Genomic DNA, 24,405 nt, shown 5'->3' with positions numbered 1-24,405 from the left:
ATTTAAACCTTATAGGTCACAAACGATGGGCATACCATCGCTCGACTTCTAAGCATCTCGGGTAACTTTTAAGTTAGACATTAATATTGTCATACCCAGGTTAAAGGATAAAGAATCATCAATAATCAAGGTATGAACAAATGCATCAACATAGATTCTACTCATAAATCCTGACATTGACTCGCTAAACATGCACAACATACATAAATTGATAACTTATTGAATTATACACCACAAGATCCAAAGGTAAAATATGCTTAGATGCTTACCTTGTTGCTCCAGCACTTCACTCACGTACACCTCTGGTTCGGTATTGGCCTTCACCGATTGAACCACCAACACGTCACTCTCTAAACAATTGAAGAACAAATCGAATGAACAAAGTAACGAAGATGTATGCTTATGATGCATGATTGTGAATGAGATGCCATGCGCCATGTTATGAAAATATTTGCAAAAGAACACCCAACAGATTGGGTTAGAAGAGGTTTAAACATCACATGAGACAACATAAGCTTAGTGGGTACTAAGTGGCTGGCAGTCAAACCAACTTAGGTGGTGGTCAGACCATAAGGGTCAAATAGAGAAGAAAATGGTACTGAGTAGACCTGGTAGTCAGATCGGACCCATGACAGTTAGATCGCTAGATCTGGAGCTCATACTGACCCTAGTGGTGGTATGACTTGAAGTTTGACTGGCCAAGTCATGTCCCGGTGGTCAGACCAGCCCTGGTGGTGGTCAAACACTAGGGAATGTATGAAAGGTAAGCTTCTGCTATCCCGACTGGCTGCTCATTCATTTTGTCTTCTTAATATGTCACCTTTCAGAACTCTCCACAACCCGAGAAGCTGTTGCTCAGGAAGGGGCCCAGATATCAACCTCCTGCCAACAACTCATTGCAGTGCTCAACGTCTTTCAGGAAGCATTTGCTAGGGTTGGGATCCAAGCAAAGGCTACCGGTGGAGAGTATGCTCCAGGACTCGCTATCTGGGCCACTGTCGGAGGATGAACTCCGCAAGCGGGGATCCTAAGGGACTCCCTTTGAGATTCAGCCGGGGGGCTGATTCTGGATCTACCTCGTACGTGGATTTAATGCGAATATGTGAGATGTCAGCGGGACGGATGATCGTCTACTAGTGAGAGTAACTGCTTAAGGGATTTTAGACAGGTTCGGGCCGCACGAAGTGTAATACCATACTCCTGTGTGTATGCTATTAATGCTCTTGAAATGCCTCTCTCTGGATCTCTTGTGTTACAAGTTTTTTTGTCTAAGTCTAGAGCTTCGGTCTTGCTTTGAGCTTCGTGAACCTCTGCTCAGCTTCTCAGACTTCTGAGCCCTGTTGCCATATGCTCTAGCTCGTTCTGGCCTATGAGACTCGTGCTTGAGCTTGTTCTGGCTTGTCCAAACTTGTTCTTCTCTGGAGTGTACCCCCCTATCCTGTTGGGGGAGGCTTGGCGTGCCCAGAAAGGAGGGCACGAGTTCCCATGAGCCATAAATGGAAAGCAACCATCATGGGGCTACAGCTTGATGTTACAGGAGGTTGAAAATGCGCCTCCGGTCGGTCCTGTCGCTCATTACGCCAACTCTAGCAGGTGCAGGGGGGCCCACCAGGCAGCCACCGAACAACCTCGCATGCCCGCTCGGTCAGAGCAGGTCTGACATAGCAGGGGGGCAGGCGATATTCCTCGAGCCCAGCGATGATATCTCCAAGCCATTTCCCTTATGGGCCCCGCAGGGTGACGTGCGATGGGACCCGTCGCATTAAATGTCCCCACATCTTCCTGCCAGGCGGTGGCAGGGACTGACGTACTCAGTACGACAGGCGTGGGGGGGGTGATTGGAAGTGACAGGCCACGTTCCCTCTTAAATACAGTATTGGGTCTCTCACCGATTGACACCTCACCGTTGAGCCCTTGTGGGGTCCACCGGCAAGGGGCTTCTCCGGTCCTCGGGGAACTCTGGGTGCTTGGGGACTACTGTTTATAGCCCTGAGCACCCTCTCCCGGATATGTCTCTTCTCGGGTCCTCGGGGAACTACGAGTACTCGGGGACCACTGTTCATGGCCCCGAGCACCCCTCCCGGAACTGGGTCTTCTTGGGTCTCGGAGAGATGGTCCCCGAGGGAAGGCGCCACGTGGCATTCTGTTGTCCTGGCCTCGGGACTCGGGGACCCCTGGTTCCCAACACCGACAACCACCAAGCTTGCCGAGGAATTCGGTGGGTTTCAAGGGATGATCACTTTTGGGCGAAAGCCATCAACACCGCGTGTCACGCAACAAACCGGTTGTATCTTCACCGGATCTTGAAGGAAACATCCTATGAGCTACTTACCGATAATAAACCAAATGTTTCATATTTTCATGTTTTCAAAAGTAAGTGCTTTATTCTCAACAAGAAGCAAAAATCCTCCAAATTTGCTTCTAAAGTAGATGAAGGTTTCTTGCTTAGATATGGGTCAAATGCCTGTACATACCGTGTTTTCAACAAAACCATCGGCTATGTTGAAATCGTGCGTGATGTGATATTTGATGAAACTAATAGTTCTCAAGTAGAGCAAGTTGATCATAATATTTTAGGTGATAAAGAAATTCCAATGAAGCAATCAAGAGGATGATGATTGGTGAGATAAGACCACAAGAGTCTAAAGAAGATTCAAATCAATCATCTTCATCAATTCAAGTGGAGCCTCCAACCTCAAATCAAGATCAAGAAGAATCCAACACATGCCTTGATCAAGATAAAGAAGATGAAGTTGAACCTCAATCATAAGTGCCACACCCTAGAATTTATCAAAGTGTGTAAAGAGATCACCCCGTCAAAAATATTCTTAGTGACATAAATAGGGGAGTTTCTACTAGATCTCGAGTTGCTAATTTTTGTGAATATTACTCTTTCGTATCCTCTTTGGAACCTTTAAAGGTAGAAGATGCACTCAAAGATTTGGATTGGATGATGGCAATGCAAGAAGAGTTGAATAACTTCACCCGAAACAAAGTATGGTCATTGGCGGAAAGGCCCAACTAAAACGCGATCGGCACCAAATGGGTGTTCCGCAATAAGCAAGATGAAAAAGGGATTGTGATAAGGAACAAGGCAAGGCTAGTTGTACAAGGCTTCACACAAATTGAAGGTTTGGATTTTTGTGAGATATATGCCCCCGTTGCTAGATTAGAGTCAATTCGTATATTACTTGTTTTTGCTACTCACCATGATTTCAAGATTTATCAAATGGATGTGAAGAATGCATTTCTTAATGGACCCATCATGGAATTGGTATATGTTGAACAACCTCCTGAGTTTGAGGATCCCAAATTCCCTTCTCATGTCTATAATCTTCATAAGGCACTCTATGGGCTTAAACAAGCTCCTAGAGCATGGTATGAGTGCCTTAGATTTTCTAGTCAAGAATGGCTTTGAAATTGGGAAAATCGTTACTACTCTCTTTACTAAAAAGCTTGATAATGATCTATTTGTGTGCCAAATATATGTCAATGGCATTATTCGGTTCTACTAATAAGTCTTTTAGTGATGAGTTTAGTAAAATGATGACCAAGAGGTTCGAGATGCCGATGATGGGAGGGTTGAATTTTTTCTAGGATTTCAAATCAAGCAACTCAAGGAAGGCACATTCATATGTCAAACCAAGTACATCAAGGATATGCTCAAGAGATTTGACAAAGAGAACGCCAAGCCTATTCGTACTACCATGCAAGCTAATGGCCATCTCGACCTCAACAATGATGGTAAACTCGTTGATCAAAAGGTATATCGTTCCATGATAGGCTAATTGCTTTATCTTTGTGCATCTAGGCCCAATATTATGCTTAGTGTATGCATGTGTGCAAAATTTCAAGCCACTTCAAAGGAGCGTCACTTAGTGGCCATTAAGAGAATTCTTCGATATCTAGTTCATACACCTAACCTAGGGCTTTGGTATCCTAAATGTTCAAGTTTTAATCTCATTGGATATTCTGATGTGGATTATGTGGGTTGTAAAGTGGATAGGAAGAGCACCTCAGGTACATATCAATTCTTGGGGTAGGTTTCTAGTGTCATGGTCTTTCAAGAAATAAAACTCTGAAGCTCTATCCACCACCGAAGCATAATACGTTTTCGTGGATAGTTGTTGTGCACAATTACTTTGGATGAGGCAAACATTGAAAGATTATGGAATTTATATGAACAAAGCACCTCTCTTGTGTGACAATGAAAGTGCAATCAAGATAGCCAACAACCCCATCCAACATTCCCGACCAAGCACATAGAATCTGACACCACTTACTTCGTGATCACTCCACAAAGGGAGACATAGACATACACCATGTAAGGATGGAAAAACAATTAGCGGATATCTTCACCAAGCTCCTAGATGAGCATAGGTTATGTGAGTTAAGAAATGAGCTAAATATCCTAGATTTTCGAAACGTGGCTTGATTCCTTGCATATAATGTTTGCATATTTTCCTATGAGTTTGAACTAATATGGTGAACATTTATTGGCAACGTGTTGTTCTCTCAATGAGCATACACAAATCACATGACGTGAATAAATTGATATTTTTGCAAAAAAAGAAAAAGAAAAAAGGTGACCCCTGGGTGACTTATGCGCAAAATTTGAATCTAGTGCAAAGGGATCTCATTCTAAATGAGTTTTGGTCCTACTACAATATTTGGATTCATACAATGCCAATCTCTAAGTCAATTCACCATTATTGGTTCCATTTCTCTTTTGACCGCTTGTCGGATTTATTGGTTCATCTTCATACCAATTTATCCATTCTAATCTTTGGATCGTGTTGATCCTCTTGTGATTATAGCTTTGATTGATTGTGTGTTCGCTGATCATCAGTGGAAAAACATCCAAAGTGTTCGACTGATCAACCTCTCTAAAAGTCCTTCCGAATCTCACTTTCAAATTCCTTCAAAAACCTCTGTTTTGCTAGAAATTTGCACATGTTGGAATATCTGGTGTCTCAGACTGGAACATCTGATCAATTAAAACTTCTAGATTCTTCCCTCGAAAAATCAGCATATCGAAACTTCCGATTTGTACATCAGAACTTCCGATTTTTAGTCTTTCTGGAAATTTACACGTATCGAAACTTCCGATCCTATGACCGGAACTTCCAATGCGTGGAAGTTAACAGCACCTTTTACCCTCGGTGAAGCTTTTTCCTCCTCATTCTATCACTTTCACCATTGCCTCTCACCTTGTTCTCGCGCTTCACCGGTGATTGGAACCTTCGGTTCTTCCTCCGATTTGGGTTCCCCCTCACCCGGAGACTCCGATTCCTCTCTGGATCGATGTTCTTCTCTGGTGTTTGCTCTCCCTCAAGGTATCTTCGTCCCCTTCTAGGGTTTCTTGAAATCTTAAGTCTCTTGTGAATCCCTTCGGTAGAAGTACAACATGTGGTCCTTAGATATTGGATCTATACTCATCTCTCATAGTTGTTGGTAAAAATTATAGAAATCTTGATTTTGATGCTGGACTGTGAAAATCGGAACTTCCGATCCATGTTGGAACTTACGATTAATCCAGTCGAAACTTCCGATCTTCACTAATTTCAACACTAATGTCTAGATTTTCTTCTGATCTTCTTTCATTTGATCCCAGGTCTTTATGCATACCTATCTATCTCAGGATCAGTGATGGAAGGTGGACATGTTTATAAGAGGAGGATCAAAGCTAGAACCATTTCATGTCAACCAAAAAAGCTCAAGACAAAGAAAGAACAAAAAGCAAGCAACTGGTAGGGGCAGAAATCCAAATCCAGCTATGCCCACAATTGAGCAAAGCCCTCAAACTGCTAATGTTGGTAGAGGTGGTACCTCTAGTGCTCAGGCAAAAACTGAGGAAGATGTTGAGATGGAGCCACAAGAGGAGATTGGACCCTTGAGGATGCACGTGCCTGACAAATCTAATTTTCACCCAAGGCATTGCATCAGCTACAAAGGTAGATCCATTGTTGTCAAGAAGCAAAGAGAATCAGATCCTTTTGAGTTTGACAGGTTCTCCATTGTTTTTGAACCTTCTTTCAGCAGGATTACTATGAGTCAGTGATTCTTCCCATGAAGTATCCCACATCTCGTATGCAGTGGATTGATTGGAGATAAATGAAGAGCCAAGATAATGACATCTTTAATGAAGTAATTATAGCTTGTGAGTTTCATAATCTGAAGGGTATCATGGCATTTGAATATCCTTGGTATGAAGAAGTGATTGCCTAGTTTTATGCTACATATTATGTTGATCATGATGCTGCAAGGACTATCCATTGGATGACAAATGGTACATGGTACAAAATCAAATATTCAGCGTTTGCTAGACTTTTGGGTTTCGCTGCACATGATCATCGCAACACCGAAAAAATCCATAATGAAAATGTCATGAAGACATAAGAGATGCAGTTCATGTATAATATGGATGAGGAATACAAGCTTGGCAAAATAAAAGGTCTTCTTCCTTTTTATGCTTATCCTAACAGGATGGTGAGGAAGACAATTGCACTTAAAGATGGAGATACCAACAGTATGTTTTTCTTATACCAGGAACTTGCTTGCAAAAATGAAGAGTAACACAAAGTTGGATGTGTTTAACTTCATTTGGGAGGAGATTCTCTTTACCTCTTTTGGTCCTAAGAGAGGATATGCCTATGCACCTTATATCATGTTTATGATTGAAAAGTCACCAACCTCTCTTTTCACAAGAAAGTGAAGCACTCAAGGCTGCAAATAAGGGTGATTAAGCGTGTTCGTTCCTCTCCGAGTGCAAAGTCACCACCACCAGAGTCGACTTTTTCTTCCTCCTCCACCCTTCAAATCTTAAAGTCCTTTTTTTGCTTATGCAAGAGTACTTCTGTGAGAGTTCAAAAAGGGAGGGCTGCTAGGAAGAAGCTCACTAGGAGAGTCAAGGAGATCCACAGGCACCTGAATATTCAACCACCTTGCTCTTCCGTTGGTTTTGAGGTTGAGGACAGTGATGAGGATGTGATAAAAGATCCTTTCAGTACAGCTCCTGCTCTTGCTTCTGCTTCTGAGTCCAATGGAGATGATGACGAGGAGGAGGAGGACATTGACGTGTAGACCACTATCTTAGCTTCTTTCTTCTTTTTGGTGTCTTGATGCCAAAGCGGGAGAGAAAAGCTTAATCATATTTTAGGACATCTTCATTTCCTTTCCATCATTGTTAGTCGGACTTGCTTTATGTATTGAACCTTGTTTAATGTGTTGTAAGAACTTTATTGTGCTAGTGTGATGTAATGTGCTACTCTTATGTATTGTGGATGCTATGTCATATGCCGTATGTTTAATTATGTTTCATATTGTGTGAGCTATCATGTCATATGCAATTTCTTTTGATATATGTGAGATGACATGCTCTATATATTCATACTCTCTTATGCCAATATCGCACATGTTCACACTTGCACACCCATGAATACAAAGATATAGGGAGAGCTTTCACAAAATTTTCTTTCAAGATGTGCATTTTTTTTAAAAAAAAAATTCATATAATGCACACATTTAGGGGGAGCTCACCATATACCCTTGCATTCAAAAATAATTTCATTTAAAATCTCTTGTAAGCTTTAATTGTGTTGTTATCAATCACCAAAAAGAGATAGATTGAAAGTGCATCTAGGCCCCCTATGTGGGTTTTGATGATTGACAATAAATGATTAAGGGACTAATATGTTCAATGAGTATTTGAATAGGTAAAAGTCCCCATGATGAAAGCTAAATTACATTGGCGATCCCTAAAAGGATGAAAGAAGATGGTGTATGGTTATTCCTATAGTTATAGCATTTTACTTTAATTTGAGTATAGAAATGTCATACTATTAAGAGGGATGCAACGTTGAAAACTTTGTCATGATCTTAGTGCTCAAAGTCAGTCCTTAGAATGAGAGACACAATCCATAACATAGACACTTGTTTTTAAAACATTTTGTTGATATTAGAAGTTCCAATAGGTCATATCGGAAGTTTTGATATATGTCAGAGTGTCCAGCGTGTTAAAATTTTGAGTGCTCAGGAAGTTCTCTGTTGAATCAGAAGTTCTGATGTTTGGATCGGAAGTCCCGATGTTGATGGAAGTGTCCGGCGTGTTAAAATTTTGAGCGCTTTGGAAGTTCTCTATTGAATCACAAGTTTCGATGTATTTAATCGGAAGTTCGGATGTGTGTATATTTCCAATTTTGGTTTGGGTAGAGTAAGGCATAGATGTTACTCTGAATAGATCGAAAGTTCCGATCTTAAGGTTGGAAGTTCCGATGTGGGCTGAAAAAGTACATAACGGCTAATTTTTGCAGGATACCTTATAATTACCCCTTTGCCTTACCCTCTCCGAGTTGTTGCTGTCTTGACAAGAAAGCACCTCTCTAGAGCCCTAAAGTTCACCTCTCCTCTCCCTTGCTTGGTGCTACATCTTGAGAAAGGGATTTGAGTGAGAGATCTAGTAAAAGTGATTTCAAGTTCATCTTTTAGCACTAGATTTCATCTTCAAGCTTTGCTTCGTGTGCATTTGTTACTCTTGGAGACTGAGGTCTCCTAAATGGTTAGGAGTCACTCACGAGCCACCGGTTCATTTGTTGTGCGTCATGAGGAGTTTGTGAAGGCCGAATTTCACCTCCGAAATAGAAGGAATACCAAGTGGAGACGAGGAGTGCTTTGTGCATCCTGGCAAGGAAGGGTTGAAAGAGACACAGCTCAAGTATGACCGAGCCTCTCGACAGAGACATAGGATCCCCTCAAGGATCCAAACTTCAGGAACAAATTCGTTGTGTCTCCCTCTTTGGTTATTTCTTATCTCTTATGCAATTTTGAGCAATTCATTTACTATCTTAAGTTAGACTTTGTGCTTTCTAGTTTTACTTCGAAATGAATAGCATCATACCCTGTTACGTCAAGCATTTCATAGTTTGACTTATTGTTGCTCGTAGATCTAGCTAAGTTCATTTTTCAAGCATATCGGAAGTTCCGATTGTATACATCAGAACTTCCAGTTTAAGTCAGAACATCCGATATTTATATCGTAATATCCGATATCTATTTCATCTATTTTGTTCTATTATAATATTTGAAATAGCGCCTATTCACCCCCCCCCCCTCTAGGCCGTATCTCGATCCTTCAATAAGTATGTATATCACTAGCTATTTGAGAAACTTTAATATTGGAATTATGCAACTTCAATTCAAGAATTGAGTATTTAGAACAAGAAGTTGAATCAAGAAAATAAGAAATTGAACAATTAGTATTTTAACTTGTTTGCAATTTATCACAACAAGTTTTTCATTCTTCTCAATTTTATCTCTAAGTTTTTCAAGAGTCAAAGCATGAACATCTCTAAGAGAACTTAAATTAAGTCATATGTTTTGCAAGCATCATCATCGGGAATCAAAATTTTAAGTCTTGCAATTTTAAAATTAAGCGATTCAATCATTGCATCATGTTTCTTAATTTTTTTGTTTCTTTTCTCTAAGAGTGTACCAAGAATAATAACAACATTAGATAAATCATCATAAGTATGTAATACCTCATTTCAGTTGATGTCAAGTTCATCCTCGGTGACACTCTCCTTGTTCCTTGATGAAGAAGGCTCAATCCAGTCAAATCACACTTCATCTTGCCCTTGGCATCCTTGCTGCTCTCTAAATCCACATTTCTCAAGTTGACTTTCTCAAATACCAATAGTATTTGATACATAACCTTACAGTTGAGAAAGCTCTTCTTCTTCTTCTTCTTCTTCTTCTCATTGAAAGGGTGTTTTTTTTCTCCTTCTCATCCTTAGATACTTTATCAGCAAGCTTTGAACAATTTTGACAAATATGATTGAGACATCACCGCACTCATAGCATCTTTGAGGACCTCCCCTACATCTTTTCCTCATTCTCACATTCTAAAAAGCTTTATAAAAATGAGCAGAGAGTAGTGCCAAATCTTCTAATGGAATCTGCTCATCCTGCTTATCAATTAGTGAAGACAAAGAAGAAAATGTAGAGCTTGATGAACAAGATTCAGTATGAGATATGTTAGGTTAAGATAATAAAGAAATTTATGTATTAGTATTCTTCATAGCAAATACATCTAGTTCATGAATTTTTTTAGTTTAGAATAAAGCACACCCAAAGTAAGTGTACTCATAAAATGACAGTAGATTCTCTAATCGATGCCACTTTCATCTCCCAAATTGACATGTCTAAAGTTCATAGTAACTGGCTGCATTTTCAGCATCTGTGTATGAAACATTAACATCATGTAAGTTGCTAAGAATCTTATTGAAGTGAGCAAAGACATAATCAAGAGATTCTTAGGCTTCATCTCAAATCGCATGTATTCTTTCTTGTATAAATCTTGATGTACCTCTTTTATAGTAGATGAACCCTCATGATAGTCATAGAGTGCTTTCCATACCTCATATGTCAATTTGAGATGTACAACTTGGTCGAAATCACTTCTTCCCGAGCATTGAATGATCAAGTGTTTACCTTACTATTCACCTCCACAGTTGTCATGGTCTATACCGTTACTTGATTGTTCTCTAAAACCTCATAAGGCTTGTAGACCTTCTCTCAAATTGCGAAGCCCTGAACTTGAATTCAACCTTTCAAAACTGAAAATTAACACCATCAGAAATAAAAGGTTTGGTGGAATACCTATCTGACACTATATTTCTAATTACCTATTAAGATCAATTAGAAAGATTTTAAGATTAACAATTAATGCTAATAGAAAATCCAATTTAATCTCGTATTCCACTCTAGATAGACTGCAGGCATCTTAGTAAAACTGATGTAAATCTAAATTCATAGCTGCGACCAACCTCAATTTTTTATAGTAGAAACCAGACAAGTTTACTCAACTAACTTGGCAAGAATCAAGTTAATCGGATATCTAGATCTAGAGTAATCAACCCTAAAAATAGGCTGTGATAGATGATGATAAAGGACTTGAACCTTAATTTCATGATTAAACTAGAATTACACATGTTTCACCAATGGAACTTTTTAGAACTTTATCTTGAAGCATTAGAGAGGTTTTGGTTGGATCAAACCAAGACAAATCATGTTAAACCAAAAAATCCACAAGGAACCAAATCACAAGGTAAAATGAAAAATGAAGAGAACAAATCAAATCACCAACTCATCAATTTATGAAACTTGATCTTCATTGCATGGATGAGTTCATAAGATGCATCCCATTCTTCAATGACAATTGCTATATTATTCGGTGTTATTTTTTTCTTGGTGGGAGCATGCACACACGATTATAGGTTTACTAGTTTTCCCCTCGATTGTGTCATAACTTGGTATAGGATAAGTGAATAGCATTGCTTGGTGTAACTATTGACTACTTCTATTATATGGTACTAGCACATGAATCCTTGTTAATTTTCAATGCGTCGGTACATCATAGAATTCTATGGTTAAGTGATTTTTAGTCTTATTTAGATGCATACATCTTGTTGTGTGCTTAGTTCACAAATTATTGGGTTCTCTGTAATGCCCTACTCATATGACCACAACATAAACCAGCCAAATTCAGAGGTACCTCCTTTGTATTTTGTACTATAACTGACATTTCACCACATGCATGATAATATAAGATTCTAAATATGATATGAATAGTAACTAAGATTCTTCGCGACACCATTGCGCCATACAACTCCTTACAACATAAATGAGATTAATTCTCCTTTACACAAAAGCTTATCTCAAGCACAAGCATCACACTTCACGGTGAATAATGGATAATTACCATATCCGGGCATCCTAGGGTTTCCCATAATTCTCAAGGCATATTTCTATATCCAGGAAGGGGATCCCTGGATGAAAGTAAACTACCTGTAAGTACCCTAGGGTATCCCGTAAGTAGGAAGTTTTATCTCCAAAAAATAAGAAGGAAGACTCCAGAGGATTACAACACCCCCATATATATACGGAGCATGTGGCCCCTAGGGGGGACAAGAGACAAGAGCCATAAGAAGTTAAAGAAGTTGCTTAAGCCTTTCTACAAGTCAGAAGACACCCTAAGTCAAGCAAGCAAGTCATCGGCTAGGTTTAGATCCATCTAGGCTAGACACATACCCCCTTGTAAAAAACTCAGATCAATACAAGACAAACAGAATCTAGGGTTATTATCCTTAAGGAGGCTCGAACCTGTATAAAACCCTTGCGTGTTCTCCTATGATTCGTCTACTCGAAGCATCCCTAAGCTCTTCAACAGGTTCGTTAGATCAGCGGTTCACAAATTGTCAACAGCTAGCATCATCCGTGAGGATCATGACAATAGGCGTTGAAGAGTCTACACAGAATATACCGTTGGTATCACCCAAGCCATCGCCAAGAGCCAATTTTGTAGATGAAAGGTTCTACGATAACTTTACCCCTCTTCCTAGCGAGCCGGTGATCAATCGGGTTAATTTCGATGATGAACTTTCTGGCAATGATTCAAGCGACGAGGTAAGTTGATTTATGGATCAATGAACCAAAGATTACAACAACGAGTTTGAACCACTCGGCTACCAAGACAACTATGAATGTCTGATTCACAGCAAGTCGGGATCAATCCCCATAGCTTCTAACAACATGGATTGTCAAGACACCAACCCGAAGAAATCCAATAAAAACTCCATGATGGATCTGTACACTTCATCTAGCAAAGGCTACCCCCAAGAAGTTTTCTTTATCGGAGACAGAGGTGATGGTCTGGGTAATCATGATGGTCTCCCTGGCTCTGGGTGCGAGTGATGGTTAGCACCAGATGAGCACACCTCCCTAAATCCTTAACAGAGCACCAGTCTTACCATCTCCCGACCATCAGTTGGGGGAAGAATGCTTTAGATCTGCAACTCCTAAGAGGATCATTCTTCTATAAGAGACCCTCATGTGCCTTTCAACCACATATATGGCGACCCCAGTCAGTAAGGATTGGATGAACTCGACAATTGACTTAACGAAAGAGGTCATCATCCAGGCTGAGAACTATCATTTGGCCCTATTTGGAAATAGTGCTAATAAGGGCAGACCATGCAATCCCTCGTCGTGAGACGTATCAGACTCGGAGAGGCGTAAACCATAGAACAAGGCTTCCTAAGATGACAACCGAGTGAATAACCGCCATCGAGCCTCGCCTGAGGGCCTCTGAATGGGCCTCATCTACCCCGAAGCAATCTAATTAGTGGATGTCCCAACATCGATCAAATCGGGACCGATCTCTAATCCCTGTGGGAAAAACTCGTAAGGCTATTGGAACCAAGTAGGGTACTATCAACAGATGCATGGCTTTCTCTCCAGATCTATGGAACGTAAGCTAGCCGATAAGGTTCTGTCCTAGGATGATTGTGAAATACAACGAAAGCACAAATCCCATTGAGTTTCTCTATATCTATATCATAGCTATCCAAGCGGCTGGTGGGAACAAGAAGGTAGTGGAGAATTACCTCCCTACCACCCTTGAAGGGCAGCCAAGACCTACCTGCAACCTATCATTGGGAACAATCTACTCATGGGAGCAGCTTTGCGATGTATTCCGAGCCAACTTCCAAGGTGCATACATTTGCCTCGGCACAAAAAAATGATCTCTACCATTACGAGCAAATGGGGAATGAAACCTTGCATGAGTTCATACATCGCTTCAACAATATCCAGAACAACATCTCCAAGGTCAGTGACTATGACATCATACAAGCATTCACTCGAGGGGTCAAGAGCCAGAGATGCGTTGAATACATCGCCATCTAGGAGCCTAAGATAGTCAAGGAGATCATAAAAATCATTGATGAGACCAACAAGGTTGAAGACGCACTTCTCTTCATCAAGGGGAAGACTAGGGGTGTCAAACACCCTCAAATCGGCCTTGAGGCCGACAGGGTCAAGGCCAAGCGCAAGAAGAATGTCAAGGGAGGTAAGGGCAAGAAACATAATTTTGAGGAAGTTTTTGCATTTCTTCCTGACACCCATCTGGACAAGCATCCCAGTTCTTCTCGGGGCAAGAGCTCTACACCCGGCTCTAATGAACGCGACGATAAGCCTTGGTGTGACCTTCATTGTAACACCCAGTTTTAAAAGAACAAAATAGGCACAACACATGTATGACAGAAATAAGTTTTATACATGTGCTTACTTCATTAGTGTACCATCATAGTGCCAAGATTACAACGATAAATAACTATTACAAAAGGACCCGAGGGTCTAAAAGAAAACATAGTGGAACTAAAAAGAGGTCTTCAGCGCCAACAGGGCCTCCATCTTCCACAGGCGTCGACCGTGGGCACTCCAGCCTAGAATAGCAGCTCTGGGGTCGAAGTCGTCCTCGTCGAATGTAGCGGCTTCATTGATGGCTTCTGAACAGCGGAAGAATGCAAGGAAGGGGACAACGGGTGTGAGTACAAAAATGTACTCCGCAAGTGGAGGGAAACATGATATGGGGTTTAAGTCAAGAAAAGGTTTAGACACGTGTTAATCGCACTAAGCAACCTTAACCTATGATTCCAACAACAGACATCCTATTTACTAAGTGAAGACACAACTATGACAAAAGGATTGACTCATCGGATTTCATCCAACTACCAAGACTCACCAAGTAATTCCATTACCCAGCTACCTAACCAACCAGACCAAACCCTGATTCCAACTAATCCTGAAGAAGTCCAAGTTCGCTCTTGACCGTGAGCACGACTGATCAATTAGTTTATACTTTGCAGAGTTTGCACAGCTTTCCCCACAAGTCGTGATTCCCGTGTTGCTTCACACTTCCGGGGTGTGGAGTCGGGGTCTCACTACAAGGCCTTTACAAAGCTCCTACTAACCTGCAGGCACCCACTAAGGTTTCACCGCTAACAGAAGATTCCATCGCTGCAGAGGCCCCCTCTTGTGCCACATAACCGTCCAACGGTGCCCACAGAACCAGAGGGGTGGCTAATTAATTGGCCAAGCCGTACCATTTAGGCCTCATGGTTGTGCGAAATTAACTTGGTTATATGTTCAAGAACCGGTCCTTAGGACCCCACACAGGAACAACCACAACCAACTGTGCACTACCAGCGCACGTGCATTCCCACACCAACATCGACAACCATTTTGTTGGGATCCCTATACCATGTTGCTACAAAATTACCCTTTCCAGATTCTTGTTCCATAATTCATTAGTCAAGATTAACATTTTTCCCAACCATGACTGCACTAGCATACACTACCCATTTTATCTCATGGTGAAGCAACGGCGATAAGGAATATTGACTCAAAACTAATAAACCCTAACATGGGATTTCATATTTAGGCAAGCATGCATATTGAAGGATAAAAACTACACCTGCAAATCCTAAAACAGGGATAAAATGTTCAAGAACACTTTCCTTCAACGGAGTGTTGCTCAAAATCTTCGAGAGCTTGGTCTTGGAGATTGCCGAACTGCTCAGCTCCTAATCGACAAACTGGAAAAAGCACATACAAAGGAAATCCTAAGAACAGTACACCAAACAATGCTAAATCTAGATTAAAAACCCTATAAAAAGATTCTACACGCCGCTACGAACATATGGGTGTGAAAATCAAGTAAATCGGAGCTACGAGCAAAACGTTATAAGCTTTTGAAGTTATGGGGTGTATTTTGCAAATTTTACTTGATTTACAGAGAAATACTGAATTGTTTTTGTACTGAAAGAGGGGAATTATGACGCAATAAAGAATTTACTGATTTATTTTGCTATTGAAACTTCCATGGAATATGTCTACTGGCCCCGTGGACCATGGCCTTATGGCCGGTCCACGATCCATCGTAGACCGGGGTTCAAAGGGTTAGTGGCCAGTCAAATCCGGGCCGTTGGATGATGATCGGGTGGCCGAGATTAAAACAAGGCGGCGGCAGACAACGCGAGACGGGGAGACGGTGGCCGACGACGGCGGGCGGCGGCGGAGCTCGCCGGTGCGACGCAAAAACGTGCCTCTGGCCACCAAATACGACGAGATTTAGCGCAAAACAAAGAGGTGAGCGTGGGGGGGGGGAGGGGGTTCTCACGATGGCTTGTCAGTGGCGGAGGGAGACCTAAGGGCAGTCGGCGATGGAGAAGAAGGTCTGCAGCCTTGGAGCTCAGCGGGGACAGTGTCCGGCGGTGGGAAAGACTCCAAGAAGCGTTGGGATGCGTCGCACAAGGACCCGCGACACCGTAGGGGCCAAAACCAAACTCAATTAGGGTGTGGCATGGCCGAATTAGGGGCAGTGGCGAGCTCTTATCAGCAACAATGGCGGCGGCGGCGTGGAGCTCGAATCCGTGCGCAAACAAAGGGGAAAAATGGGTGCTTCAGGTGGGGAACGGAGCAAGGAAGGTGAGGGAAGGCATATAAACGCGTGAGAGGAAGGGGAACGACCGGAATCGAAGGAATTGACTGACAGCTTCAAAGAGGATAAATGCAACGGTTTGAGGAAATTAGAGGGCCAATCAAGGGGTAAACGGTCGGGCGGCCTATCGGAAAGGAGGGGATCACAGAGGTGCACATTGATTTGCATGTTATGGCGCAGGAGGGCTCGGATTGAAACGGCCATGAGGATTTGCGGGGGGGGGGGGCGTTTGGGTCGAACCGGCGAGAGGAGGGAGAAGTGGAGCTGGCTCGGGCGGGGGCGGCTCGGCTCAGGCTAGACCCACGCGGTGGTGAGAGAAACGGGAGGGGGCGGCTCTGTGGGCTTGGAAGGCAGGCTCAGCCTTGGGCCGGCGCGGGGAAGGCAAGGCACGGCCCAAACGAAAGAAGGGAGGGGAGAGAAGATGGGCCGAGGGAGAGGGAAATCGGCCCGAGAGTGATTTTCAAGTTAGAAATTCCTTTTCCAATTTGATTTTCAACACATTTTCAAAAGGGGTTTAAACGAGCGATTTCTAGCGAGTTTTTGCAAACCTTTTCCACGCATAAAAACCTTATTGCATCTACAATGGCATAAATGCAACAGACATTTAACCTAGGCCAAATTAAAATTAGAAATTAATTTCCCTATTGAACAAAATTGCAACCACCTATTTAAGTTCTAGCAAAATTTTAAATTATTGCAAAAGTTAAAATTTAGGGTGTTACATTCACCAGACCGACAACCACAATCTCCTCCACAAGTGCTGCCTATGGAAGAAGATGGTCAAAGCGAACATTGAGAAAGTGGCCAAAGGAAAGAAGACCCAGGTCATAGCCCAGAGTAGGGATTCCAGCTCCAATGGCAGTGAGGACGACTTAGATCTGATGTCTTTTTAGCCAAGCAAGAGGACGACCAACCACATGTTAGGTACTTCTGCATCCTACGAGTCCAAAAGGCATTACAAAATGATGGCCTGACAAGTCTTAGCTTTGATCCTCAAGGGTCATCAGGCCGTTAAGTGGTCAAACATTGAGATCTCCTTTAACCAAGAAGATTGCCCTGATAACTTCGTACGGCGAGGCTATTTCCCAATAGTGGTCAATCCTACAATAAATAATTGCAGGGTTACCTGAGTTCTTATCAATGGAGGGAGTTCCCTGGACATCCTCTTCGCTAACGCACTTGAAGGGATGCAGATCTCCCAAAATGCTATCAAGCCGGTTACTCAAACCTTCCACAATATAGTACTTGAATCTTCAGCCACTCCCATCGGCTAGATATCACTCCTCGTTACCTTTGGAAGCATGACAACTTTCAGACAGAAAAGATTATGTTTGACATAGTTGACTTCAAAACAGCATATAATGCCATCTTGGGAAGACCTACTCTCTCCAACTTCATGGCAGTCACGCATTACGCTTACCAGTGCATGAAGATCCTGGGACCCAAGGGAGTCATCACCGTCTAGAGCTGCCTGAGAGCAGGATTACGCTATGGCAAATAGAGTCTGGACATGGCCACATAGCATTAGCCCAACAAGGAGACGAAAAACTCAATGCCAAAGGTAGTCGTGAAATCTCATGGTGAAGTCAAAGCAGTTCCTCTGGACCCAACAGAGCCATCTAAGACCGTTTGGATCAGCTCTAAATTGGACCCCAAATAGGAACTCATGCTCATTCCCTTTCTCCGGATAAACATCAACGTGTTCGCATGGCAACCGTCAGACAAGCCCGGGATCCCTAGGGAGGTTATTGAGCATAAACTAGCTATTCGGCCTGACGTAAAGCCAATCAAGCAAAAACTCTGGTGATTCACACCCGATCGGAAAGAAGCCATCAAAGAGGAGATCGAAATGCACACCAAGGCAGGTTTTATTCGGGAAGTGGATCACCTCGAGTGACTTGCAAATCCTGTCATGGTCAAGAAATCAAACGTTAAATGGCAAATGTGTGTTGACTTCATCGATCTCAACAAAAGCTTGCCCTAAGGATGCTTTTCCTCTACCATGAATAGATTATATAGTTGACTCCACCTTAGACATTGACTATCTAAGCATTCCCAATGCCTACTCCGATTATCACCAGATTAGCAAGCATCCAAAGGATGAGGAGAAAACCTCATTTATCACTCCGTTTGGAGTATATTGCTACGTTAAGATACTCTTTGGATTGAAGAATGCCAGTGCTACATATCAAAGAGGAATGCATATACCACTCCATGATCAGATCAGCTAGAATGTCGAGGCCCACGACGATGGCCTTGTTGTTAAAACCAAAAAGAAGGAAGATCTCATCTCCAGCCTACAAGAGATGTTCAACAACATGTGCAAGAATTGAGTCATGTTGAACCCAGAGAAGTGCATGTTTAGAATCAATGCAGGGAAACTACTCGATTACATGGTATCATACCAAGGAATCAAAGTCAATCTTGAGAAGATCAAAACTATTTAAGAGATGCAATCTATCGATGATTTGTGAACCACTGATCTAACGAACTTGTTGAAGAATTGGGGGATACTTTGAGTAGACAAATTGTAGGAGAACACACGAGGGTTTTATACAGGTTCGTGCCTTCTTGAGGATAATAACCCTATGTCATGTTTTTCTGTATTGATCTGAGCCTATTATAAGGGAGTATTGGCTAGCCTAGATGGATCTAAACCTAGTAAGTGACTTCCTTGCTTGACTTCAGGTGTCTTCTGGTTTGTCGAAAGGTTTGAGTGACTTCTTTGACTTATGTTGGATTGTATGGTCTTCTAATGGCTTGTCCCTCCATAGGGTCCCTTGGCTCCACATAAATATGGGGATGTCGTATGTCCTCTGGAGTCCTCTTTCTTATTTTTGAAGATAAACCTTCCCGGTTACGGGATGCCTTAGATGCCAACGGGTAGTTTCCTTTCATCTAGGGATTCCTTTACTAGAGATAGAGATATGCCCTGAGAATTGCAGGAAACCCTAGGGTACCCAGATATTGTAACTATCCTTATTCATTATGAAGCCACCAATCAATACTTGACATGATGCTTCGACGGATCAAGTATATGGCCAACAAAGATAAGCTTTTTGTCTTACCACATCATCCAGTAGGACTTGGGTCCCCGATTAGGATGAAGCATCTAACCAGGTTCTCTAGCACTCCCAGAACCTACTCCAAATTCAAAACACTTCCAAGTTCTCAAGTCCTCAAGAAGGTGTTCCATCCAGATAGATTTTCTAGTCCATCCATAAAAATCATCCCATCTTTGTAAAGGTACGAGGGAGATAAGACTCATCGCTGTCTAGGCTCGGAAGTTGAACAATTGCAATAGAAATTTTGTGTAGTGGTGAAAAGATTCCATGTCACGAGCACGGAAAGAGTTGTTGTACCATCTTTTCGACTGTACCCCGTGCATTGAAAAATCCAGCGGATAAATGGGTGCACCGACAACTGCGTATTTTTATGTGCGATCCAATTGAAATGATGTAACACTGGTGATCGCGTGTAGCTTGGGAATCCATGGCTCAAAATGCGGTCGCGCTTAGAATTAATGTTTGGCAGATGAAGCAGTGCGTCTCTTGACCCGTTGGCCTATATAAACCCCTAGGTGCTAGAGTTTGGCTATATTAAACTTGAACTCAATCATGGAACCTCCTCCTTCGCCTGAATACACACCTTCATCTCCTGATTATTCCCCATCCTCTCCTGAGTACTCAACCCTTACCCTATTGTCATCTCCAATCGAATTTGGTTCGGTGGTGGAGGTTATCGACGTCTCCTTTCATGAGGAGGTTGAAGAGAGGGTGCCGACTCGCAGTGTCCCTATTAAATATGGTAAGTCCCCGACATCTCTAGTCCAAGGGAGGCATCCGACAGTGTCTCTGTTAAAGATGGCAAGACTTTAGCCGCTTCATCATCTCCATCCTCATGTTATTCCGGTGAGGATGGCCAGATGGAGTAGCTAGAGTAGCGACACCGACGATGAGGGTGGAGAACCAATGCCTCTAGCAAACCCTATGTCATCGGAGATGTCGATGATTGGGCAGCGACACCAGCGAATTCAGCATGAGGCTAGAGTATCAACGACCCTATCCTCTCCATTGGCACCGGTGGTTCGAGACAAACAAGGAAGACTCTCCTTCCTCTTGATCGAGTAGATCTTTTAGGACTTCTTGTAATCCTCTTTCCCTTAGCTTATGTGTAAAAGAGCTTAAAATCTTGTTAAATGAAATGTTCCTATTTCTACTGCAATGCCTATGTCTGACTATGAATCTTCTCATGAATACAAGAAAATTACAAAAAAGTGTTCGGCCTTTGTTTCTTCTGAGTAGGTTAGGGAGATTTCGGGGTTTCTTATTGGAATGTTCATCGCAATCACCTTAGGTGAGACTCTGAGTGGAAAATGTCTTAGCTCGCAGGCACCTCAGGTACACGAAAAGGTTTTTCGTAGTTTCTAAAGATATGTTTCCTTCTCATCAGAAATATAGTGTGCACGACAAGTTGTGTAGTCCCAATGTATGTGAAGCTCCCGACTGGTTATCGAGGAAGGATTCTCATATTTGCGGTCTTAGGATTCCATGTGCACGTATGGGCATAAGTGCTCGAGTAGCGGCATATCTCAGTTTTTTTAGGGCATTGTCTTGAAATAGGTAAAAGTATATATTGATAATATGGAACTAATATCTACAAAATATATCCTAAATACTTACACATAAAACTCGCGAAGCTAGTCGATATTTAAAGAAATTTTAAGGACTTGTCCATCCTCCATTGCTAAACTATACAACCCTAGTCGGTTAGATTCGACCACCCTATAGGGATCTTCCCACTTCAGAGATAGCTTGTTGCTATTTTTCTAGCTCTATACGAGTCATAGAATCATATCTCCTGATTCAAAAGATCTTTTGCAGATGTTATGATCGTGGTAGCGTAGGAGAGATTGTTGGTACCGCATTGATCGTATCAACACATGTGTCCTTTTTTTCTTCGAGAGCATTGAGGTCATCCTATCTTCTCGGGATTTCATCCTTGTCGGCGTATAGTTTGACTCGGAGAGATTTGATTTTTAGTTCACAAGGCAAGATTGGTTTGTCCCCATAGACTAGGAAGAAAGGCATTTCATCTGTCGCCCTGCTTGACATCATTTGAAGTGCCCAGAGTACGTTTGGCAACTTGGAAGCCCAAACTTTAGCGTAGGTTGATACGTTTGGCAACTTGGAAGCCCAAACTTTAGCGTAGGTTGATAAGTGGTTGAAGACACAAAGAATTCCACAGAGAAGTGGAACTACCTCGGGCTTGAAATTCGGCAAAAGGTTTTCATGGTTCTAACTTCTAAGATCTGAAACATCAATACTTCCAAATGCCCACGTATCTGTATCGGATACCATATCTAATACCGATACACGTTGGATACTTGGGTGATACGTATCTACCGAATATCTAAATAAAAATAAATATTGAAAATTTGGATACTCCTTGGATACTTGTGGAATACATTTAGGATACAGCCCAACCCAGTCCGGCCCAGTCGCACCTCCGAGCTGTATAACCTAATGACATTGCATCTCCCAGCTGCATCTCCCACTCCCAGCCGCATCTCCCACGCCTCCCTCTCATCCGTTGCCACCACGCTCGCAGCGCCAGCGGTGACACCCTCCACCACTTGCCGACGATGAGTTCCGCTTCTCTCTGGCTCCCCCTTTTCCTCCTCCTTTCTTCCCCTCCCCATTCTTTTGATTTTTGACCCTCGATGACCAAGTGACCATATTATGGCTGTGGCGGTAGGCAGCACTGTGGCTACGAGACGGTGTTTGGGGCTATGACTATCATCAAAGTAGCCTCCCTCGTCAATTTGCCCAACCCCAATTGCATAAGGACAATGTTGAAGCCCATGCCGCCGCTACGCGCAGATCTATTAGGTATTAGTTAGTGGCCATGCCTAGCTAGATACAAGTTGGAGACTTGGAGTAGAACATGGGAGTAACTTAAAACTATTTTTTAAATAGTAAAATGTATCTATGTATTAGGTTTTCTGGGAAAATGGCGTATCCCCGTATCCGTGCTGCCTAGCTTCTAAGCTTTGAGCAGGTTTGATTTTGGAATGGATGATGCATTGTTGAATTTTGTAGTGTGGTGATGTTATACGTTTGTGTTTGTGTTTGTGTTTGTGTAGTTGGTGGAGCAGACACAATTTTGGGTGAATGAAATGGGGCTTAGGAATGTGTAAGTTTCCTTACATCTGTTATCTGTAACACAAGTAGTGTTATGTCTTTCTTTTTAGTGCAAGTGTGGAACACCACTTAAAATTATTCTCTTGGCACAGCTATTTTATGTCTGCAAACGCAACGGTGTCTTTGAAGCTAATCGTGTCATCATACCCTGGTCCCCTATCACTTGTTTCAATATTGGTGAGTGTAGCTGGGTGTAGTATCGGTCTTTTTAGTTATTTTGGAGGATGAATATGCTGGTTGTAGTATCGGTCTTTTTAGTTAGTATTGTGAATGGCATGTAGTTCAGTTGGTGAAGGCTTCAAGGAGGAGCCGGCCAGCTGGGGCTCGAACCTCAGTTCCCACAAAGCCTGCAATGAAGACTAGGTCAAAAAGACCCTTTTAAAAAAAAATGCTGGTTCACTTCTTTGTTTTCTTAATGTCATGGAACTAAGATTTGAGATGTCTGCCTCTATCTGCTGGTTTTGTAGTGTCCTGATCCTCACTTTAAGAGACATCACAAGAGAAGAGTTCTACAACCATCATTGGTGGATTCACAAAGAACCTCTCTTTAGGCGGGCATGTATGGTGTTATGTGTGTGAACAGTAACCACATGGATAGGTACTGTAGCATTTGTTAGCCTTATGTTCCGGTTTTTATTTGGAAAGATTAGATAGCATTTAGAGATAAGTTAAGTTTAAATCAGATAAGAGTTAGTGATAAGTTAGTAGTTTAAATTAGATATGAGTTAGAGATAAGTTAGTAATTTAAATCACATAATAGTTAGAGATAAGTAGAGTTGGATTTGAATAAGGTCTTTATAGGCCTATATAAGGCACACGGCTGCCACCTTTTGTAATAAAGCAAAAAAAAATTAATATAGTCTCTCCTAATATTTTGTCTCCCTAAGTTATGGTTTAATCTCTTCCCTAACAGCTGACGTCGCCCGGCTATTCTTCTGATGGATGATTATCCTAACATATGACAACTCTGGTACACTTTTTTCCATGAAAAGTTTACTGTTCAAGTAACAATTTAAATTACTATCAGGACGCTTCTCTATGCAACTGTCTTTTCTGATGATGAACCCCCTTTAATCTAGATAATAATGATTGTGTTAGTTCTAGCTGTACAAGAGTGGATTTGGTTAGGTGTGAAACTACATTTGATGTGTTGTTGACTGCACCATGAAAAAAAATCAAGATAAGCTAATGCAAAACTATTTGTTCAGACCCTCTATTTTTTCAACGAAGGCCAGTGTTTGGTGTCCTTCATTTTAATTTTTACGTTTGCCATTTCCCATCTATCTATCATGGTTGCAAACATGTTCTTTTGCATGTTGACATCTCATTTTGTTTGACTTACTAGGTTCTCATGCAATCAGATGTACTTGAAGTAGTTGCAAACATGAGAGAAAGGTTCGATGGGTATTCTGATGTTTTGAGCATGTTGATTGCGTTGATAAAGATCTCCAGTGTGATAATAAAGGATGGCTTCTGGACAACCCAGTGGGAATCTAGACAGAATGAGAAATCCATGTTGAGCTAGAAGGAGCAACCATATACAAAAGGATGTACCAAAAGACTAGAGATGCTTTTCACTAAGGAGCAGGCATGAGAGAAAGGTTTGATGGGTATTATGATGTCTTTGAGCATGTTGATTGTGTTGATAAAGATCTTCAGTGTAACAATAATGGATGACTTCTGGACAATCCAATGGGAATCCAGACAGAACAAGAACTCCATGCTGAGCTAGAAGTAGCAACCATATATAGGAGGATGTACTAAAAGAATAGAGATGCTTTTCACTAAAGGTTCATCGGTTTTGTGGATACAGATGTTGTCTAGGCAGTAATGACTTGTGTCTTCCTACTTGAATCATGCATC

The 24,405-nt window shown here is 41.9% G+C and overlaps 1 pseudogene; it reads left to right on the top strand.

Annotated features, from left to right (window-relative positions):
• The first annotated feature begins 13,599 nt into the window (after positions 1–13,599).
• On the top strand, positions 13,600–24,123 carry LOC133883704 (uncharacterized; annotated as a pseudogene).
• The last annotated feature ends 282 nt before the right edge of the window (positions 24,124–24,405 follow it).

The sequence above is a fragment of the Phragmites australis genome, chromosome 1 (genome assembly GCF_958298935.1).
Source record: "Phragmites australis chromosome 1, lpPhrAust1.1, whole genome shotgun sequence".
NCBI lineage: Eukaryota > Viridiplantae > Streptophyta > Magnoliopsida > Poales > Poaceae > Phragmites > Phragmites australis.
The sequence above is the reverse complement of the archived record's forward strand: the minus strand, read 5'-3'. Positions and strand labels throughout refer to the sequence as shown.